Raw genomic sequence first — 22,646 nt, 5'->3', positions numbered from 1 at the left:
AAGATCTTTTTATAGTGTAAAGAATTATAATTAAAAAAAATACCTATGATTCATTGAAGATGTATCCTTATTGGCCATCAGAAGTAAAAATTCCCATATAATCTCGGCTCTTAAACCACAAATATGTAGTCAACTGCCTTCTCTTCTGATTCTGCTATCCCCAGAAGTGTCTCTAGCATGTGGACTGATCTAATGCCATCTTCCTTATTCCTACCATTTGGACTGAGGGTATTTCAGAGGAGTGGTCGTGGATCCACACTCACCCTGGCCCATGACCACTACAGGATAGCAGGAGACTCTTGGGCAGGGATACCTCCTTCCAAATCCCTCTTGAACTGGGTCATGCTTGGTGATTAATTTGCTTCATCTTAGAACTCATTGCATTACCTCTGAACAGACATCTCAGTTGAAATGGTGTTTTCATCATACCTTTGGTGACACTGCTTTGCAACATTCTTTTGCGACATTCCCTATTCTTATAATAGCATCAGAATTGGTTAAATCCAATTCCCATTTCTCACAACCAGAACCTTTAAGGATGGCGCAGTTGGTGACAACTGAAAGGCTACCAGCCAGGCATCCTTTCTGGACATGCTATGGCCACTTTCTGGACGTGCTGTTGCCACTATCTGAACATGGTGTGATTGCATCAGGCTTTCACATTCTTCTTTTGAGCCAGGAGGGGATGACAGCACTCAGCTTTGGCAGAGTGGTTCAGATTGAGGGACTCTGTGGGCAAGAGTGTGGTCTGTGCCTGCCAACAGATTCACACACCTTATTTTCACTGGACATTTTAAAAGTAGGTGCAAATAAGTACTCAAACCTTACCATTTTGTATGAAACATTTATCCTGCTGCCATCAAGTCATGAAGGTACATTTTACTCTAAGACTGGCAACCCCTGCCCACTGCTCTTCTCCTGATGGGTTTCAACTGAGCCATTTCTCATATTTCAAACACCAGGAATGTCCAGAAAAATCTTGTAGGGATCTTGGTGCAATGAATCCCTCTGAGGGAAGACAATATCCACTTTTCATTGTATCCCTGGGGAGAGGCACTCAGTTGTCAAGGATGTAAATGAAGAGCAAAGGCTTAATGTAAAGGAAAACTACAAATAATTTATTTAGTGAACACTTTTTGGTTCCTTTCTTTGATTTTGTGGATTCCATACCATTTTGTTCCAGAAATATCATTCTGATACAGAATCAACACTTGTCCTTGACATTTTACATTATTTTACATTTTACTTTATTTTTTGAAAGATTTTATTTATTTAAGAGAGACAGAAAGGGGGCGTGCAGGTAGCTTAGTGGGTTGGACTTCCACCTTCAGCTCAGGTCGTCATCTTAGGGTCCTGGGATCGAGCCCCGCGTTGGGCTCTCTGCTCAGCGGGGAGCCTGCTTCTCACTCTCTCTTTCTGTCTGCCTCTCTGCCTACTTGTAATCACTGTCTGTCAAATAAATAAATAAAATTTTGAAAAAAAAAAAAAAGAAAAGAAAAAAGAGAGAGAGACAGAGTGCATGCATGAGTCCGGGGAAGGGCAGAGAGAGGGAGAAGCTGGCTTCCTGCTGAGCAGGGAACCTGCTGTGGGGCTTGATCGCAGGGCCCTGGGATCTCACCTCAAGCCAAAGGCAGACGCTTAACTGACTGAGACACCCAGGGGCCCTATTTTACATTTTATTGGTGAGAGGTAGAAAAGGTTGCCAGACAGACTGTGATGATGTGGTGTCTTGGAAGAAAATCATAATTCTCCAACTTCATCAGCTACTATCAACTTTCTGGCTAAGACATCATAAACTTTGTCACGGTCTTCTTGATCGATTTTTTTGGTAACACAATGGGCAAATTTTTAATCACAGGAATAAATCCTTATAACAAATTTGACTTACACCATGATGAAATAAAATCCAAGTGCTTTCAAAGGATATCTAATTCAACATGGGCCAATATGTCAAATTCAACATGGGCCAATATGTCAAGTCCTCATAAGGCAATTCCTTACTGAATGGCCTGTGCTCTTACGTGATTCTGGGATGTACAGTGCAACAAAGATGGTTGATATCTATTTTTAAAGAATGAAAATCATGTAGAAGCACAGTTATCAGAATACAAGGTAATCCCATCATCTTTGCCCTGTCCTTGATGTCTGTCCCAGGCTGCTCATGTCCCCTTCTTCTCCTGTCTCAGGTTCTCTGAGGGCATCGGCTAGGATGTCAAGATAGCAACGAGGGATCTACTGACATGTGGGAGGATCATGATTCTGATGGGGACGGCTGTTACTGATAAAATGGCCAAATTTCGCTTTTATAAAATGTATTTTTTAACACTGTGCAGGAGATATGCATCTATTGATGCTAATATTAACATGAAAACAATGTTTTCAAACAACTTTAATGCATCCTAGAAATTCATGGGTAGTGGGCCCTCAGTTTGGAGTTGAAGATACTCCTTTCTTTCCCCCCCAAAAATATTTCTTTGACCACCTTTGTCAACATAATTCTTTCTGGTTTTGGGTGGCCCAAGAATGTATAACAAACTACAAAAGTGCAGTCATTTCCCTAAGTGAGAGTTATTTTATAAAGTATTGCAATTACAGAATTCCTAAGTAACATTTAGACATTTCTGGATGGCCTGGGTTCACCAAGGAATCTCTCTGGCAGGCATCAGACAAGAGGCTCTACACACACCAACATTGTTTATGACAGACTCTTTAGGATGTGATAGTATCAAATATTTGTCTTGTATATACTGCCTTAATTTTCAAATTATAGTTTGTTTGTTTGTTTCTATTTCTCCACCCACCCACCCACAGAAAAGAGTCAATCCAAGACCTCTTCTCCTCTTGTTCAGGCAAATCTGCTCAAGTGCTGACAGAGACAGTATTAATATTCTCTTTTGTTTAAAGCCACCGCCGGGATTATTTCTGCCATTTTATCCTCTCTCTCCTCTTCAAAGTCAAATGGAAACTAAAGCAGATTTTCTACTCAATGTTCTCTGTTAAAAAATATTTCTTTTTTTTGTTTGTTTTGTTTGTATTTTTATTAAATTTATAAATTTTTTAATAAACATATAATGTATTTTTATCCCCAGGGGTACAGGTCTGTGAATCACCAGGTTTACACATTTCACAGCACTCATCATAGCACATACCCTCCCCAATGTCTATATCTCCGCCACCCTCTCCTGTCCCCCCTCCCCCCAGCAACCCTCAGTCTTTTTTTTGAGATTGAGTCTTTTATGGTTTGGCTCCCTCCCAATCCCACCTTATTTCATTTTTTCTTTTTCTACCCCCAATCCCCCCACATTGCATCTCCACTTCTTCATATCAGGAAGATCATATGATAGTGGTCTTTCTCCGATTGACTTATTTCGCTAAGCATAATACCCTCTAGTTCCATCCACATCGTCGCAAATGGCAAGATTTCATTTTTTTGATGGCTGCATAGTATTCCATTGTGTATATATACCACATCTTCTTTATCCATTCATCTGTTGATGGACATCTAGGTTCTTTCCATAATTTGGTGATTGTGGACATTGCTGCTATAAACATTCGGGTGCACGTGCCCCTTCGGAGCACCACGTTTGTATCTTTAGGATATATACCTAGTAGTGCAATCGCTGGGTCATAGGGTAGCTCTATTTTCAGTTTTTTGAGGAACCTCCACACGGTTTTCCAGAGTGGTTGCACCAGCTTGCATTCCCACCAACAGTGTAGGAGGATTCCCCTCTCTCCACATCCTCACCAGCATCTCTCATTGCTTGACTTGTTAATTTTAGCCATTCCGACTGGTGTGAGTTGGTATCTCATTGTGGTTTTGATTTGTATTTCCCTGATGCTGAGTGATATGGAGTACTTTTTCATGTGTCTGTTGGCCCTCTGGATGTCTTCTTTGCAGAAATGTCTGTTCATGTCCTCTGCCCATTTCTTGATTAGATTATTTGTTCTTTGGGTGTTGAGTTTGCTAAGCTCTTTATAGATTTTGGATACTAGCTCTTTACTGATATGTTGTTTGCAAATGTCTTCTCCCATTCTGTCAGTTGTCTTTTGGTTTTGTTAACTGTTTCCTTTGCTGTGCAAAAGCTTTTGATCTTGATGAAATCCCAATAGTTCAGTTTGCCCTTGCTTCTGTTGTCTTTGGCGATGTTCCTAGGAAGAAGTTGCTGCGATTGAGGTCAAAGAGGTTGCTGCCTGTGTTCTCCTCAAGGATTTTGATGGATTCCTTTCTCACATTGAGGTCCTTCATCCATTTTGAGTCTATTTTCATGTATGGTGTAAGGAAATAGTCCAATTTCATTTTTCTGCATGTGGATGTCCAATTTTCCAGCACCATTTGTTGAAGAGGCTGTCTTTTTTCCATTGGACATTCCTTCTTGCTTTGTCAAAAATGAGTTAACCATAGAGTTGAGGGTTGATTTCTGGGCTCTCTATTCTGTTCCATTGATCTATGTGTCTTTTTTTGTGCCAGTACCATGCTGTCTTGCTGATGACAGCTTTGTAATAGAGCTTGAAGTCTGGAATTGTGATGCCACCAACTTTGGCTTTCTTTTTCAATATTCCTTTGGATATTCAAGGTCTTTTCTGGTTCCATATAAATTTTAGGATTGTTTGTTCTATTTCTTTGAAAAAAATGGATGGGATTTTTGATAGGGACTGCATTAAATGTGTTGATTGCTTTAGGTAGAATAGACATTTTCACAATATTTGTTCTTCCAATCCATGAGCATGGAACATTTTTCCATTTCTTTGTGTCTTCTTCAATTTCTTTCATGAGTACTTTATAGTTTTCTGAGTATAGATTCTTTGCCTCTTTGGTTAGGTTTATTCCTAGGTATGTTATGGTTTTCGGTGCAATTGTAAATGGGACTGACTCCTTAATTTCTCTTTCTTCTGTCTTATTGTTAGTGTAAAGAAATGCAATTGATTTCTGTGCATTGACTTTATACCCTGACACTTTACTGAATTCCTGTACAAGTTCTAGCAGTTTTGGAGTGGAGCCTTTTGGGTTTTCCACATATAGTATCATATCATCTGCAAGGAGTCATAGCTTGACTTCTTTGCCGATTTGGATGCCTTTAATTTCTTTTTGTTGTCTGATTGCTGAGGCTAGGACTTCTAGTAGTTTGTTGAACAGCAGTGGTGATAAAGGACATCCTTGCCGTGTTCCTGATCTTAGCGGAAAAGCTTTCAGTTTTTCTCCATTGAGAATGATATTTGCGGTGGGTTTTTCCTAGATGGCTTTGATAATATTGAGGTATGTGCCCTCTATCCCTACACTTTGAAGAGCTTTAATCAGGAAGGGATGCTGCACTTTGTCAAATGCTTTTTCAACATCTATTGAGAGTATCATATGGTTCTTGTTTTTTCTTTTATTAATGTATTGTATCACATTGATTGATTTGCGGATGTTGAACCAACCTTGCAGCCCTGGAATAAATCCCACTTGGTCGTGGTGAATAATCCTTTTAATGTACTGTTGGATCCTACTGGCCAGTATTTTGGTGAGAATTTTCGCATCTGTGTTCATCAAGGATATTGGTCTGTAGTTCTCTTTTTTGATGGGCTCCTTCTCTGGTTTTGGGATCAAGGTGATGCTGGTCTCATAAAATGAGTTAGGAAGTTTTCCTTCCATTTCTATTTTTTGAAACAGTTTCAGGAGAATAGGAATTAATTCTTCTTTAAATGTTTGGTAGAATTCCCCTGGGAAGCTGTCTGGCCCTGGACTTTTTTTGTTTGGAGATTTTTGATGACTGTTTCAATCTCCTTACAGGTTATGGGTCTGTTCAGGTTTTCTATTTCTTCCTGGTTCAGTTGTGGTAGTTTATATGTCTCTAGAAATGTATCCATTTCTTCCAGATTGTCGAATTTGTTGGCGTAGAGTTGCTCATAGTATGTTCTTATAATTGTTTGTATTTCTTTGGTGTTGGTTGTGATCTCTCCTCTTTCATTCATGATTTTATTTATTTGGGTCCTTCCTCTTTTCTTTTTGATAAGTCTGGCCAGGGGTTTGTCAATCTTATTAATTCTTTCAAGGAACCAGCTCCTAGTTTTGTAGATCTGCTCTATTGTTTTTTTAGTTTCTATTTCATTGATTTCTGCTCTGATCTTTATTATTTCTCTTCTCCTGCTGGGTTTAGGCTTTCTTTGTTGTTCTTTCTCCAGAGACCTGATTTATGTCCCAGGATGTGATCTATCTGGAGAATGTTCCATGTGTACTAGAGAAGAATGTATATTCTGTTGCTTTGGGATGGAATGTTCTGAATATATCTGTGATGTTCATCTGGTCCAGTGTATCATTTAAGGCCTTTATTTCCTTGTTGATCTTTTGCTTAGATCATCTGTCCATTTCAGTGAGGGGAGTATTAAAGTCCCCTATTATTATTGTATTATTGTCCATGTATTTCTTTGATTTTGTTACTAATTGGTTTATATAGTTGGCTGCTCCCATATTAGAGGCATAGATATTTAAAATTGTTAGGTCTTCTTGTTGGACAGACCCTTTGGGTATGATATAGTGTCCTTCCTCATCTCTTATTATAGTCTTTGGCTTAAAATCTAATTGATCTGATATAAGGATTGCCACTCCAGCTTTCTTCTGATGTCCATTAGCATGGTACATTGATTTCCACCCCTTCACTTTAAATCTGGAGGTGTCTTTGGGTCTAAAATGAGTTTCTTGTAGGCAGCATATTGATGGGTTTTGTTTTTTTATCCATTCTGATACCCTGTGTCTTTTGATTGGGGCATTTAGCCCATTAACATTCAGGGTAACTATTGAGAGATATGGATTTAGTGCCATTGTATTGCCTGTAAGGTGACTGTTACTGTATATTGTCTCTGTTTTTTTTTCTGATCTACTACTTTTAGGGTCTCTCTTTGCTTAGGGGACCCCTTTCAATATTTCCTGTAGAGCTGGTTTTGTGTTTGCAAATTCTTTCAGTTTTTGTTTGTCCTGGAAGCTTTATATCTCTCCTTCTATTTTCTTTCTTTTCTTTTTTTTTTTTTAAAGAGATGAATGATATTGGACAGTAAGAATGACTCTTTTTAAAAAAATATTTCATTTATTTATTTGTCAGGGAGAGAGAGAGAGAGAGAGAGAGCGCACACAAGCAGGCAGAGAGGCTGGCAGAGGCAGAGAGAAAAGCAGGCTCCCTACCAAGCAAGGAGCCCATGTGGAACTCAATCCCAGGACTCTGGGATCATGACCCGAGCCGAAGGCAGTGGCTTAACCTAATGAGCCACCTAGGTGTCCCTCTCCTTCTATTTTAAACGATAGCCTAGCTGGATATAGTATTCTTGGCTGCATGTTTTTCTCGTTTAGTGCTCTGAATATATCATGCCAGTACTTTCTGGCCTGCCAGAGCTCTGTGGATAAGTCTGCTGCCAATCTAACGTTTTTAACCCTTGTATGTTACAGACTTCTTTTCCCAAGCTGCTTTCAGGATTTTCTCTTTGTCACTAAGACTTGTAAATTTTACTATCAGGTGACGAGATGTGGACCTATTTTTATTGATTTTGAGGGGCGTTCTTAGCATCTCCTGGATTTTGATGTTTGTTCCCTTTGCCATATTAGGGAAATTCTCTACAATTTCTCTCCAATATACCTTCTGCTTCCCTCTCTCTTTCTTCTTCTTATGGAATCCCAATTATTCTAATGTTGTGTCATCTTATGGTGTCACTTACCTCTCAAATTCTCTCCTCGTGGTCCAGTATTTGTCTATCTTTTGCTCAGCTTCTTTATTCTCTGTCATTTGGTCTTCTATGTCACTTATTCTTTCTTCTGCCTCATTTATCCTAGCAGTAAGACATCCATTTTTTATGGCACCTCATTAATAGCTTTTTTTATTTCAACTTGGTTAGATTTTAGTTCTTTTATTTCTCCAGAAAGGGCTTTTATTTCTCCAGAGAGGGTTTCTCTAATAAATTCTATGCCTTTTTTGAGCCCGGCTAGAACCTTGAGAATCGTCATTCTGAACTCTAGATCTGTCATATTAGCAATGTCTATATTGATTAAGTCCCCAGCTTTGGTACTGGCTCTTGTTCTTTTTTCTGTGGTGAGTTTTTCTGCCTTGTCATTTTGTCCAGATAAGATTTGCTTTCTCCTCCTCTGGAATTCCGCTGTTCTCCTTGGTGAGTGAAGTTGGTCTTAGCTGGGTTTCTTGTTGATCTTCCAGGGGAGGGGCCTGTTGTAGTGATTCTTAAGTGTCTTGACCCCCGGTGGAATTGCACCGCCCTCACCAGGGGCTGGGCTAAGTAATCCGCTTGGGTTTGCTTTCGGGAGCTTTTGTTCCCTGAGTGCTTTCCGTAGAGTTCCAGAGGATGGGAATGAAGATGGCGGCCTCCTGGTCTCCGGCCTGGAGGAGCTGAGAGCTCGGGGTCCCGCTCCTCAGTGCACCCTCAGAGAAAAGTGCCCAACCGCCATGGTCTCCCTGGCCTCTGGTCGCACTTGTAGGAAAGCGCTCAATCAGTCGCACTTGGAGAAAAGTGCCTGGTCGCTTCCGTTTCTGTGGCCTCCGGCAGCGCTCCAAGCTCACCCAGCCTGCGACCGGTTCAAGGTAGCCATGAGCTGAGAGCTCACTCCTCGGCTTTGTTGCTGTAGCCGACATTCCCACTCTAATACCTGCAAGCTCTGCGACACTCAGACACCCCCGGTCCTTTTGTGACCCCGCAGGACGTGGGATTATGCTGACCCCACGGGGGCTTCTCCCCGGTTTAGCCCCTGGAGCGATGTCCCTCCGTGGACCAGACTTTTAAAAGTCCTGATTTTGTGCTCCGTTGCTCTGCCACTTGCTGGGAGCTGGCCCTTCCCCCCCGCGTGGTCTATCTTCCTGTCACTTTGGATTCACTTCTCTTCAGGTCCTATCTTTCAGAAAGTGATAGATTCTTAGTTTCCAGAATTGTTGCTCTTCTTCTCTTTGATTTCCCGTTGGATTTGTAGGTGTTCGCAGTGGTTAGATAAGCTATCTAGCTGATCTCCCACTTCCTGATGTCGTCTCAGCCTGCTACTTCTCTGACATCTTGACTCCAATTATTTCTTTGTTTTATTGCAGGAGTTTCACCATCACTGCCACATATGACCACGGCCATGGGATGGTTGGTGGGGGAGGCTTCCAAACTTACCTGCATGCATGAGACCAGCTTGCTCCTACCAGTTTATAGTGTTTTTGAACTCCATTCAACAACTCAAATGCCCTTTTTGTTTTCAATTTGAATTCCCCTCTGAAGCATTGATTATATTTTCAGGGAATTAAGACTGAATTAATAATACGTAGAATAAGAATATTCTCACTTCTCCATCAGTAATGAAGAAACTGCCATGGGAGCATTTGTTCTGGTATACGGGCAGCAACGGTTGCATGGTCCATGGACTGGTAGTCTTAACTTCAAAAGTTTGTAAACAACTAATAGGAAGTTTCAATCCCTTCCTGTGCAGACCACTCTAACTGTCCTCCAGAAAGTTCCATGTCAGACGAAGGACACCTCTGTTCCACCAGAGAGATGATGTTACAGCACATCTAAACATAAAGACTGACTTCTAATGTTCCCTCGAGGTACACCTAAGGTAGAGCTTTCCTCAAATTGAAGAGAATCTCTTCAACATGACTCCTATCCACACTTCCGGAAGATAGATGGATGTATTGATAAACAGTAAAAAGCCCAATTTACCAGCATACCATTATATATTTTGTTGGCAATTATTCTATTACTGCCTTTTTTTTTGACCCCTACTACTTGGTTGTTCACTTGAAGGGACACTTTAAGTAAAACAGTATTATTTTTAAAGAAAATAATTGACTTCAAAGTTTTTTTTTTTTTCCATTAGAAATGACAGTATCAGGATATAGATCCTTTTCATGAAAAAAATTGATTTTCTTTCTCACACATGAAGAAGATATCAAATCTCATTTTATTGATTCTAAGATACATTTTTTTTCTCATTTTATTATCTCTGAAATCATGAAGTGTCTTAGATTTGGTGAAATGTGTCATATCTTCTGAGTTAGTCATCATCATGAACATTTTACTATAAAAAATAGCCAAATACTTACCATAGATCTTGAATCTGCATTAGTTTTTTAGAAATTAAATGGATAAAGGTAAACATTTAATGACTTCAGATAAATGCATGGACATTTGCAGTAATTACTTTAGCATTCTCAAAAATCCTAGGGATTTTAGATGATTTATGACTTCAAGATGATTAAATATGGCTAAACATAATATTTATACCTAGTTTTATACACATATATAATTTGGTGTGCATTATATACAGTATAGTTAATAATACTGTGGACTCTAAAATGAATACAATATTATTTATGAAATTGGGACTTTTTATAATTAGATGTATCACCTGAACACCCTCCAGGGCACACGGTAAACCAGACCCTTTTCTTATTAGTCTTGAGATTCTAGTGGGATTGTCTGGTTGTGGTTCAGTAGGAGATAGTAAAGATCTTGGGCCTTGTTCTAGTTCATTGTTTCCTCACCAAATTGCACTATTAACATGCAGACTTTCAGTGAGGACCCATTAAAAGGCTCACATGGTGTGCTTTCGGTTTGTCCAGAGTGGTGACAGTGTCTGGTATGGTGGAAAGAGCCCACAGCCCATGCACAGACTGAGATGAACAAGAGTGAAACCATCAGAGCACCACTCCTCACTCTGTGCCACTCCTGTAAGTCTGGACACTCCACACCTGGGACTCTGCCCAGGATTTCTTTTCCCATTATTTGGCTGAAACACCTCCCTTCTCTGGGATGCACTTTACCACTTACCATCTACCACTTACCACCTTACCACTCTATAAACTTCCAAATTTTACCCACACTTTAAGATTTGGCTAATGTTCTGCTCCTCACTGAAGTCTATCTTAAAACTCTGGGCAAGAAGTACTTACTCCTTCCTCTTCCTTTTAGCTACACTGCTTTAGAACTTGACCCCTTTTACCCTGTTAGGTAGTGATTTATTTCCTTGCTGTGTCTTATCTACTATACTCTAAGATTCTTGATATTAAGAACTGTATCTTATAAATAGGTTTTCTAGGGGCACCTGTGTGGCTCAGTGAGTTGGGCCTCTCCCTTCGGCTCAGGTCATGGTCTCGGGGTCCTGGGATTGAGCCCCGCGTCAGGCTCTGTTCAGTGGGGAGCCTGCTCCCCCCCACTCTCTGCCTGCCTCTCTGCCTACTTGTGCTCTCTCTCTCTCTCTCTGTCAAATAAGTAAATGAAATATTTTAAAAAATAAATAGGTTTTCTAATCTCCTACAGGGAACATATATTTAAAAGCATTTAAACTGTGTGCCTACATGGTTCATAAAGTAGTATCAAGAGATAGCTGCTTCTACACTTAAACCTCTGTGGTCACCATCACTGTCATTATCACCATCAATGTCATTGTCCTTCTCATCGTCGATGTACATGGTGCCCATAATCTGTACTGAACAGCCCATTCTTTTCTCACCTTTAGATATATCTTCCAACATGGCCTTTATCTATTAAAAAAAAATATTCTGGATCTCCATTTGCCTCCATCTTGGACTTATGTCTCATTTGTTCTGGGTTGGGGCAGGGAAGAGGAGGACAATTTACCAGAGCCACTCAGAGACATCTGGAAAAATCAGGGAGGCAGGCCACAGAAGTTAACTTCCTGGGGACAAGAGAAAATTTTTAGGAGAAAACATAAGGGAGGTTATGACAGTAATAAAAAAAATAATAACAGTAGTAAGATTTATTGAGCACTCACTCTGTGCCAAGACCTGAGTGCTAACCCATATCACCTATAACCCAGCAAAGTAGGTCCTATTATTGTATCCAGGTATGATGACCCCATTGCAAAATCTTAATGAAGGAATTCTCATTAAAACATGGCATCTGATGATTTTCCTTGGGTCTGTAATCATGAGTTCACTCTAAGTTTTAGGAAGGAAGATAATGTGCATAAAAACAGAAGAACCATTTTTCATTAAATATAAGGTAAAACTGCTTCTACCTCAACCTGGAGTAAAGGACATTTGCTCCAGTTACTTGAGAACATATGGCTCTTTGTGCAATGCAAGGACCCTACAGCCTCACTGAGTGGGCAGAGTATGCACATCCTAGCTTCAGGGCCTGAGTGGGAGGATCAGGCCAGAAGAGTGGAAAACCACAAGAATGGAGGTACTGCCTGGAGGGGTTGCGGGAGGCAGGGAAGAGGTTAGGAGTCCTCCCTGAGGGTGGGAGTGCTGAATCAGAAAGAGGAGTGTGCAAAAACTTCCTGTGAGTTCCTGTGAATTAGCCTTGGGGCATTTGAGAAATGCTTGAAGGGGACTCATTGGTTTTGCTCTGGTAGGTGTGGAGAAATGCAATAACCTCATTCTCCCCCTTTTTCCTTCTTTCTTTTCTTTTCTTTTTCTTTTTTTTTTTTTTACTCCTTTACTTAAGAAAAAATAAAAGAAGTAGTGCTCTTCAAATCACCAAAGCTCAAGAACAGGAACAGGGCTGAGCACCTAGTCTCCACACCTAAGACCATGGGCATCAGAAAGATAAGAGGTTAAATTCCTGGGAATGTCAATTTGGAAATCCCAGATTCCCTTCTCTTCATGTTTCACATGACTCAGGTCTTGGTGATCTGGCCATCAGGAGTCATAAAAGAGATAGAAGAGTCTGAGATATTTGCACACTGGAGCTTCCTGCCAACCTCTGAGAAGTCAACATGCTGCCTCAGGGAATGGGGAAATCATTACAAAATTCAAGAACTTCATTACCAGAATTTCTGAGGCCCAAATTTAAATTGGCAGATTCTCCAAATGAAATTAAATTTTAAAAATTGTGCCTAGGAGTGCTTGGGTGGTACAGCTGGTTAAGCATCTGACTCCTGATTTTGGCCCAGGTCATGATCTCAGGGTCAGGAGATTGAGTCCCATGTTGCGGGGGGAGGGGGGGGGTCCATGCTCAGTGGGGAGTCTGCTTGAGATTCTCTCCCTCTGCTCCTCACCCTGCTTGCACTCTCTTTCTCTCTAATGAATGAATGAATGAATGAATGAATAAATAAATCCTTGAAATTGGTCCCCAGTCCTTTGGATGTAGAGAGAGTTTCATAGTAAAAGGCCAAGTGGTAGTTTATTGCTGCCCATGTAGCACCTTCCTTGATCTTGACAGGAACACTGTGAGGTACACACTATTCCTCTTTTTCAAATGAGGAAGAAAAACCCAGAGAGATTAAGTACCTTGCCCATGGTTGCACAACTAGTGAAGTTTTGAGCCAGATAGTCACGTCCATTCTTGGGTGTGCTTCCTATTCACTAACCCGACAATCATTCTTTATCTTAGAGGTGAATTAAGGACAGGCTGAGACAGGGGTTAAATGCTTCTCTTCTGGGGCATTAGTGTATTCTAAAGAGAAATTAAGTCATAATTAAGAGGCAAAAGTTGTGATTGTACTGAGCCAAGAAAGAAGTAGCATTTAAGAGAACAAATACAAAGATAAGCATTTGTGCCCTCAAATGGAAATTACTCTGTTCAGTAAAGTCACTTGTGAAAAGGATTAAAGGTCTTAGCTCCATGTCAGCAGTGTGATGTGACTGTCCCCAAAGATCATGCAAATTTAGGTGATGTTAATTAAACTATTGAGTCATGAATGGGTCGGGGTGTAGTCCCCCTTTAACTTCCAGATAGTTCAAACACAGCATTGGAAAATCTGGAATGAAGTTTTTTTGGTGGTCAATTTTAAATTGATCTTCCAAAGATTGTTTAGATTGTGACACTGGAAATCCAGATTGTGTCACTGTCACATAGATGACAACTTGAGATAATTTCTTAATAGAAGTATTCTGAAATTGCTTCCAGATATTATTTAGTATTTGCTACTTTCCAAACAATTATTAGGGAGACACCTCCATCATTTTCTGCATGTAGGGGATAAGCCCTAGGAGTGCAAGCACAACTCCTAGAACGTCCTTGAAGAGCTGTAGGAGACTATAAAAATGCAGGCAGGGGATGAATAAGTCATCTTCAGTGTAACCAAGTAAGTGGACAGACACAACTGGGGAAGAGACAAGTAGAAACTGTTCTTTCTCATCACTATCCCTTCACATCCATTTCCTGGATGCAATTTCATGCAGTTCTAAGTATTTTCTAATTGCTACTAGGTGAAAAACAATATGGTTTCTGTTTTCCAAGTACCAAATTCCAGGTCAGTGTAATGTCAACCCTCGGATCTTGATTTCATTCACACATTGAGCCAGACTCAGTCAGGGAAGCCTCTGTAGAAAGGGGCACCATTGATTGTTTTCTCTTTCTGGCCCTACTTCCTCAGTGGTTGTTATTTTGGTAACTATACAAAATTCTAGTTAAAAAGTTGAGAAGAAAGGTGAGGAACAAGCACTGTTTTCCTTAACTGGTAAAATTGCCTTTTGGGTTTCATGGATTCCAAGAGCTGACTCTTGCTTTCTTAGGGGACCCTGTGGATTATTTTCAAAGACTGAACCCATCAATGGGGTTCTCTTATCTTACGTGTGTCCTTCCTTCTCCAGTTGGTTGCTTATGATTTCCTTGTTTGACTCTTCTTTCTTGTGATTCACCCCTTTTTGAATTCAACTCATCTTTTAAGTAGTCCTCTTGGGTAGAGTTTCTCTCAAGATCTTAGCCTGGATCTCCATGGTAGGGTTCTCATCAGGCTCACAGAACTTGCACTGCCTTTCCTCTTAACTCTGCCACCACAGAGTTTCCACCTCCCCTCCTCTGCCATCTTGAGGCAGACATCCAGACAGGTACCTTCACAGTTTAGTGATCTGAGCTAGACACAAGTCCTAGGTCTTTCAGATTCTAGGGAGCAGGTACAAGCTGTAGCTCTATGGAAGCTCCACCTTCACATGGAGCATATCCCTGTGCCTATTAGGGGAGGAAAACAGAGGGTCCAGTCACATTGATCTTCAAAGGATTCTTAATTGCTCTTTCTTCAGGCTCCATGGTGAGTGATTTACCATCTCGCACTGTCTGGAGGCGGGTGGTGAGCTAGCCCTGTAAAGAACTCATTGTGCATTCTCTGAGAGACTTGCAGGTGGTCTAGTGGCCTCTCATCATGTGATCAGACTTGGCATCTAATGTAATGATCTCAGACTTTGGGGTCTTAGCCACAACTAGAACAGCAGGAAAAATTACTGTAAGTATCACATTATTAGATCTACATCTCTCCCTTGCCTGGCTGAGTACCACTGTTTTTCTCCCTGCTTCCAACACAATTCCCTCAACCCATGAATATCCTCCATGCTTGCCCATGTGAACTATTGTCTTATGAAAGGACCTGAATTATAATAAAAGTTGTATTCCTATATTCACAAATGATCTACTGGAGAATAATGGAATATGTCACCAACGTAAGCCCACCCTTAACATAAAACATTATTCACTGGTGGTTCTGCTGTGGTAGCAAATATTCTGCCACACCTATCTCTAACTCTGGTTGGGTAAACTGCGCACAGAGAAGACTTAATGGAAGTTGTTCCAGCAACAGAAAATATTGAGAGAAGAAACAAGAATATTGAGAGAAGATTCCAGAAATCACAAACACTATTCTATCAGCTTTTAGGCATATTTGACAAAAGAAATAATGAAGTCAGCTTTGGAGGCAAGATAAGATCGTAATGAAGTTTTAAACAAAATATTCAGCTAGCCTAGAGATCAAGGATTAACATTCCCAAAAGAACTTCATTTGCTCACATTTTTAGGGAAAAAATTTCACTTGATAACATTTATCTCATGATCCAGATCAATAATTTCCTAAGACATGCTCTCCAGCCTGTATATGGGAATGGATTCTTTGTGCGTCAAGTGTGTGTGTATGTTCGTGTGGGAGGTAGAATAGGCTAGGTATAAGCAAGGTCAAAGGAGAAAGATAAAATATAACTAACAAAATACTTTAGTTATATCTGAGACACAGAGAGATAGATAGTGTTTTGTCCAAGATACATCAACAACTACTATAATGAAGGCCAGCAGGAATCTGAATCCAGCATCCCTTTAAAAATTGCCCTCCTCAATCTCTGTTCATATGACTATCAGTAAGGTGACCCCACTTTGAGGCCATCATTTATTTGACCACAGGTGGACATGAGATTCAAGGTTAATTGAAAAAACAAAACAAAACAAAACAAAACACCTCAAGAATTTTAGAAGAAAAAAAGAAAAGAATATATCAGCCTCTTTTGGGTGCCTTCAATTAATGATACAAAGGTCAGGGCCGGATGAGGGCTAAGCTGACCAAAGGAGCAGAGGGGCCTGACTGTGGACAGAATGAATAATCCAGACACACCAAAATGAAGAGAGATGAGAAGGAGAAAAAATCCTGACGTCAGATGAGTCTGATCCCAGTTGAGCCTGAAGCTTAAACACAATCCTTCCCGCAGTCTCTGACCCTAATATCTTAATCATAAGCATGCTGTTTTGCTTCACAGAGTAAGAAGTGAGTTTGTCTTATTGGAAAAATGGGAATCTTAACTAATGGGTATACTTTCATAGGTGAAAGAATGTGATCTTAATCTCCCAGCTATTTTTAGACCATGGTGAGTCCAGGGCAGCCAGAAGTGGGTGGGTAATCTCCTGGGAAGGTGGGGGAAATCAACACGTCAGTTATTGTCACGCTTGTATTTATTCCATTTGGCCACCATTTGTACCAAATGATCACACAGACCAAAAAAAGGGGGGGGGGATTCCTAAATGTTCTCACATGTAAGAAAATCCAGAATTTGAAATTGCCTGGAGCAGGGCAGGGCCTCCTGTATAAGAATGATGAGAATGGGAAGTGAATTCTCTGGTATCTCAACAAAAAAGAGCCCAAGAAATACTGAAATTTTATGATTCTTGGCTAAAGGGTTTCTTGGACCTGATAAGTAAGCATTTTGCAAAAGAAGTGGGTTTGCCAAGAAAGTAGAATTTAAAAACCCTCAGTTAAGACTTCATATGAGGAGCTCTGAAACTAAAAGTAAATTCTCAAGCAAGGAAGCGAGTAAGAGATTTCTTCAGAATGAAGAACAGTGTGGATAATGTGAAAGAAGAGGGCCACAGATTTCAGATCAAAAGGAGTGGCTCCCCAGGCTGTGGGGTGAGGGTAATTCCAATTCATTTTGCTACTTATAAGTCCATCTATGTGTTACATACTTCACAGTAGTTGTGTAGTCTGTGGACATGTGTATAAAAGCAAAGACTGCTGATAACCATACAGGGCTTCCCAGGAAACAGGATGTATATGTGTGTATAAGGGTGTGTGGGTTCCACATGCTAATAAGCATGTAGGTATCAATTTCACCAAAGCTTGCTGTTTTCACTAGATGGTGGATAAATTGTTCAAAGGATGGTTGTGCAGTGAGTTGAGTATCCGACTCTGTTTCAGCTCAGGTGGTGATCTCAGGGTCATGGGATCAAGCCCCACCTTGGGCTCCATGCTCAGTGAGGAGTCTGCTTAAGACTTTCTCTCTCTCTCCCTGTGCACCCCCCACCAACTTTCTCTAAAACAAATAAATACATATTTTTTTTTAAAAATTGTTCAAAGCATCCAATCTGGGAATTTTCTGATTAAAGTCAGCCTATCCCAAATTTATACAATATCTCTCCTCAAGTAATTGTTTCTGTGCCAAATCCACTCACTCACTCACCATTCATTTATTATTTCATTTGCTGGGTACCAATTAAGTGCGAGATTCTTGAGATAACGACAATGTAGTGAAGACAACAGACACATAAACATCTAATTTCAATACAAAAGTTAAGGGCTTAGAGACTTATGCATAAATATTCTACAAAAGGCCTTAAGAAAGCCCCAGTCAAGCTCTGGACGGAACAGAGCAGGCCTAATGGAGAGTTTGGCTGTGACATGAATTCTAGAGGATGATGAGGAATCATCCAGGGCCTGAATGAGGGGAGAGCATGGGAAGTAAAGGCAGCAGCATGTGTGAAGTCTCAGAGGTAACACACAGGCTATTTCAGCACGTTTACAATGCTCAGTCTGGTGTGTGTGTGTGTATGTGTGTGTGTGTGATCACTTATGGGCCTTCAGGCAGTCTCTGCCAGCAAGAGTTGTGGAGGGCTAGAACTCGGGATCCTCTCAAGAGCCACAGGCCTTATCACCACTGGCCAGGATGACAGATTCCCAACCACAGGCACCACAATCACCGTGCCATGTGGGTAGCCATGATCTCACACATCGTCACTATGTTCTAAAACACAAGGAAATGCAGGGTTTGCATTTCACAGATTACAGTTAACATTTTACAGATGAGAACTTGGAAAAACACGGAGAGGTGCTGACATAATTTACCATAATTTCACAGTGGTTCTGTGCTGGAGAGCAGTGTGGGGATTTGCCTTTGATCCCTTCAAGTAATCTCATGGCTCAACTGTGCTGCTGCCAAGTGGCTGGAAGAAAGAAATGAGGCTATAAATGGAAGGCACAATGCTTCTTATTGTATACCAAGTGACCTGCAGTGATCCCATGGTTTTGGTGGGTGTCTCCACTTATTCGTGATTCTTAATGAGAGGGTGTGTCTCAGTACCCTAAAAGGGTTTCCTGAGACAAGATTAGTTGTTACCTGGTACCTTATGATTATGATAGTGAGCAAAATGCTTACATTATTAATTCCGGACTCTATCAACTAAAAGTTTGATGGCATTCCAGTACTCTCCAAATGTAATCCTGCAGTCAATGCTCAATAATTGAGGGGTTGTACTTTATGGATTCCAATCTCTTTCTCTCTCTTGTTTTTCCCTCCAGCTGCTCATCCTTTGTCCGACTCATTGCATGACATCTTTCCAAAGGAGGTTGCAGTGAGAGCAGGAAGAACAAACTGGCCATGTTGTTTTCTCCTTTAGTAGCTCTGGGAAATAATTTGATAGAGCATGTACCTATTGGATAACATGCTTCTTAGAGTTTAGCTTTATTCATGCTGCTCTTGTTTTATTCCTTCCCTCCTCCCTCACCTACTTTTCCCTGTGCCCACCCAACACACATATACACATTTCTTTGCAATGTACAGTTGAGGGTAGGTCATAGTATTTAGGATTCCTCCTTAAGGAAGTGGAAAAATGTTAATGTTTGAAAAACATATACTATACAATATCTCTAGTCTCAGAGTATGTTCTGGATCAACCACTTATTAAAAATTTGACCTTGGGTATAGAACTCACACTATCCGAACCTCACTCTTCTCCCATAGAGCTGAAAGTGTTACAGTAAATGTTTTTTAATGCCGTTTCCCATTCTGTGGGGTTCACATGAGCAAAATGAACTTTGTACCCGACAGGGCATGAAAAATATTCATTTGTAGCTTAAAGTTGGAGTGTTCTTTCTTTGCTCTCCAACAGCTGGAGACAATTAATTGCAAATAAAAAATTTATCTGCAGTCCAGCTTTAGAGATGAGATGCTTTGTAGATGGAGTTTCCATGAACTTTGTGAGATTTATTAGTTGTGGAATACAGGCGGTTGGGCTTGCCTGAACCAACTTTAAGGATGGGATCAGAGTAGAACTATTTACTTACGGAGGCCAGAATCTACCTGGGAAGAAGTGACAGTGATGATCAAAATGGACCTGGGATCTCCAGTTATAACTGCCATAGTAAAACTGTAGAGGTATGACTCACAAATTAAGCTAAATATTAGGGTTTTGATTTGAATTTTTACAAGAAATAGATAAAAATTTCGTTTTCAATCAGTTGGAGGAATTTTATTTGTATATATTCAGATATTTATACCATCTTTCTAGCAGTAAGTTTTCCTTTATATTCTACATATAGAAGATAGGTTTATGAAACATGTTTAGGCAAATGACAGCAGGAATGTTGAGCGACAAACCAATGAAAGTTTGTTCTTCAGAAGGATGATTAGAAATACTCTTTGACAATTCTTTCCTGCCATTAATTGTTTAGATTGGTGGCAGGCATGTTATTCTAAATTACTCTTTTTTCCCCTCAGTTATTCTAGGAATAAAATAGAGGCCTAGGATTTTTAGGCTGTGCTTATACAAACATTTAGGGAGAACATTAAGTAGTCCCTAAGTATTATAGATATTAATTACTTGCTGCAGCATAGCTCTGTTCTGCTAAATTTTTGATATAATTATTAAGAAAAGGTTTGGAAAATACAAGTGTGTGGTTTCTATGTCTTTTTTGTGAAGAGGTTTTGGGGAAGAGGGAATCAGATATGACTGGTTGGTTTAAGACTGACTTTCTGTGTCCTTAATAAGTATTTGGAATTTTTTTGGTAGTCACTTGTCTAGTGTGTCCCTTCAATAAAACAGAAGTCCTTCCTAATTGTATAAATGACTTTTACTTCATTATGTATCAAGAAGGAAAGAAAAAGTATTTTTAGTATTCTTTACTCAAGTGCATTTGAGTGATAATGATGTAAAAAAGTCTGTAATAATCCTTTACATCATCTCTTTAACTTTGATAAAAAAGGAACTGGCATTAACCAGATGATAACTTGGCAGCCCTCTGCCTTCAGAAGAGATAAATTAAAGTAACAGAATATCACCAGCCATCATGCTGGGATATTTATCAGATCTTTCAACTGGCTTCTGAAAGTTCCACTTCTTGTCTGTTTATTTTTTGCTCAGAGAGAGTTTTCATTTATTCAAGTATTTATTTATCCAAACAAATGTGTTCCTTCTGGTTCATGGGCCAACTTCAAAGATACTCTTTCTAAACCAGGATATCCCTCTTCTTAGAGCAATTTCTTAAGAGTATTTTGTGTCTGAATTGCTGATCTGCCACACACATCTGCTGTTGACCCACTGGCATCAGTTGGAGTTGATTTTCCAAGAGTGGAGATGAAGTACTACTATCACCAGCACTGAAACCAGCTCACATCCATGTCTAGTAGCTCACATGGCTGCGTGTTCCTTGTGGGATTGGTTGTCTCTGTTTGAAGTTGCCCCTCTGGGGAACAAATGCATCACACTGCTCTGACAAACTGAATTAACCTTATTAATGGCAACATTGTTATAAACTCCATTCCCTAAAATTTTGTGTCTTTATCCTCATTGAAGAATAAGCTAAATGTATGAATTCAACTGAATACAATTAGCAGGTGTACGGGAGGAAAAACTTTTCCCTTTACCTCTTAGATTTGTTACCTGGGACTCTGACAATTTGACAAAGATTAACAGGAGAAAAGCATACAAATTTCATTTGATGTTAATCTGCACATGAGGAGGGGGCCTTCTGATGAAAGAAGTGAAGACCCCAAGAAGAGGATAGGCCTGAGAGCTTATATGCCATTTCAACAAAGACTAAAAAATTGTGGTCACATGACATGTTGATGGAAAAGTGTTCTTGGCTTTCAATGGTGGCAAACTGTGTGGGAAGAAAAATATATGAAAGAAACAAATGGAAAAGAAAAGCCAGTTTAGTAAGGTTTATCTATGTTGTGGGAGGGGATTTATGGCAGTCCTTACTTCTCAGGAGTTTCTTTCAGTTGATAAAGAAACTTAACTTCCTGTTCTTCCTGGCATGAGAGGATTGCTACTTTCCTTCCTAACCTGCTCTGGACTATTTTTTTTTTTTTTTTTTTGCCTCTGAATGGTACTTTCCTTTCTTTTGAAATTTATTTCTTCTCTCCAGTTCAGCTCCCAATCCTGTTAAAAGGATTTTCTTTCACAATAATAGTGTTCTATTTTTAATATTTTTATTTTTTCAGTTTTCCAAGATCCATTGTTTATGTACCACACCCAGTGCTCCATGCAAAACGTGCCCTCCTTAATATCCACCACCAAGTTCACTCATCCCTCCACCCCCTCCCCTCTAAAACCCTCAGTTTGTTTCTGAGTCCACAGTCTCTCATGGTTTGTCTCCCCCTCTGATTTCCCCCAATTCACTTTTCCTTTCCTCCTCCTAATGTCCTCCATAGTATTCCTTATGTTCCACCAGTAAGTGAAACCATATGATAATTGAGTTTCTCTGCTGACTTATTTATGTTGAGCGAAATAGTGTTTGATTTTTATTGAGATCCAATAGGAGTGACATAATGTTTTCCAATACATTAGAATAAACTTAATGCAAAATGAAGATTTCTTAGTGGGCTGGTTCCTCACCAGAGAGCTTCCATCTCAGGGCTCTGACACATTGCATGGCCAGTTGTCAGCAGCTCTAAGTTTATTCCAAAATTAACAGTGTTGTTTTCAGACCCCACCTACAAAATTAAAAAATAAATTTAGAAGTTTGTACATGATTAAGAAAGTTTTTTTTTTTTTTTAAGATTTTATTCAAGAGAGAGGAAAAGAAAGAGAGAGACAGAGAGAATGAGTGGGGGGCGGGCAGCAGAGGGAGAAGCAGACTCCCTGTGGAGCAGGGAGCTCCATGTGGGGCTTGATCTGAACCAAAGGCAGATGCTTAACTGACTGAGCCTCCCAGGCACCCCAGTTAAGAAAGCTTTAAAAAAAACAAATTTAGTGACTGAACTTAAAGGATGTGCTACCATTATTTTGTGTGTTGTTTTGAATATAAGCTTTTATATTCAACTAACAAAACCCTTGACAAAGTCCCTGTGTAAGAATAGGGACTCCAGTAGTTCATTTTTTCCCTTGCTTCCCTTGCCTTTTGCGTTGTTCCTAGGAAGATGTTGCTGCGGCAGAGGTCGAAGAGGTTGCTGCCCGTGTTCTCCTCAAGGATTTTGATGGATTCC

This window comes from Mustela lutreola, chromosome 11, assembly GCF_030435805.1.
Source record: "Mustela lutreola isolate mMusLut2 chromosome 11, mMusLut2.pri, whole genome shotgun sequence".
Classification (NCBI taxonomy): Eukaryota; Metazoa; Chordata; class Mammalia; order Carnivora; family Mustelidae; genus Mustela; species Mustela lutreola.
Note: the sequence above shows the minus strand (reverse complement) of the source record.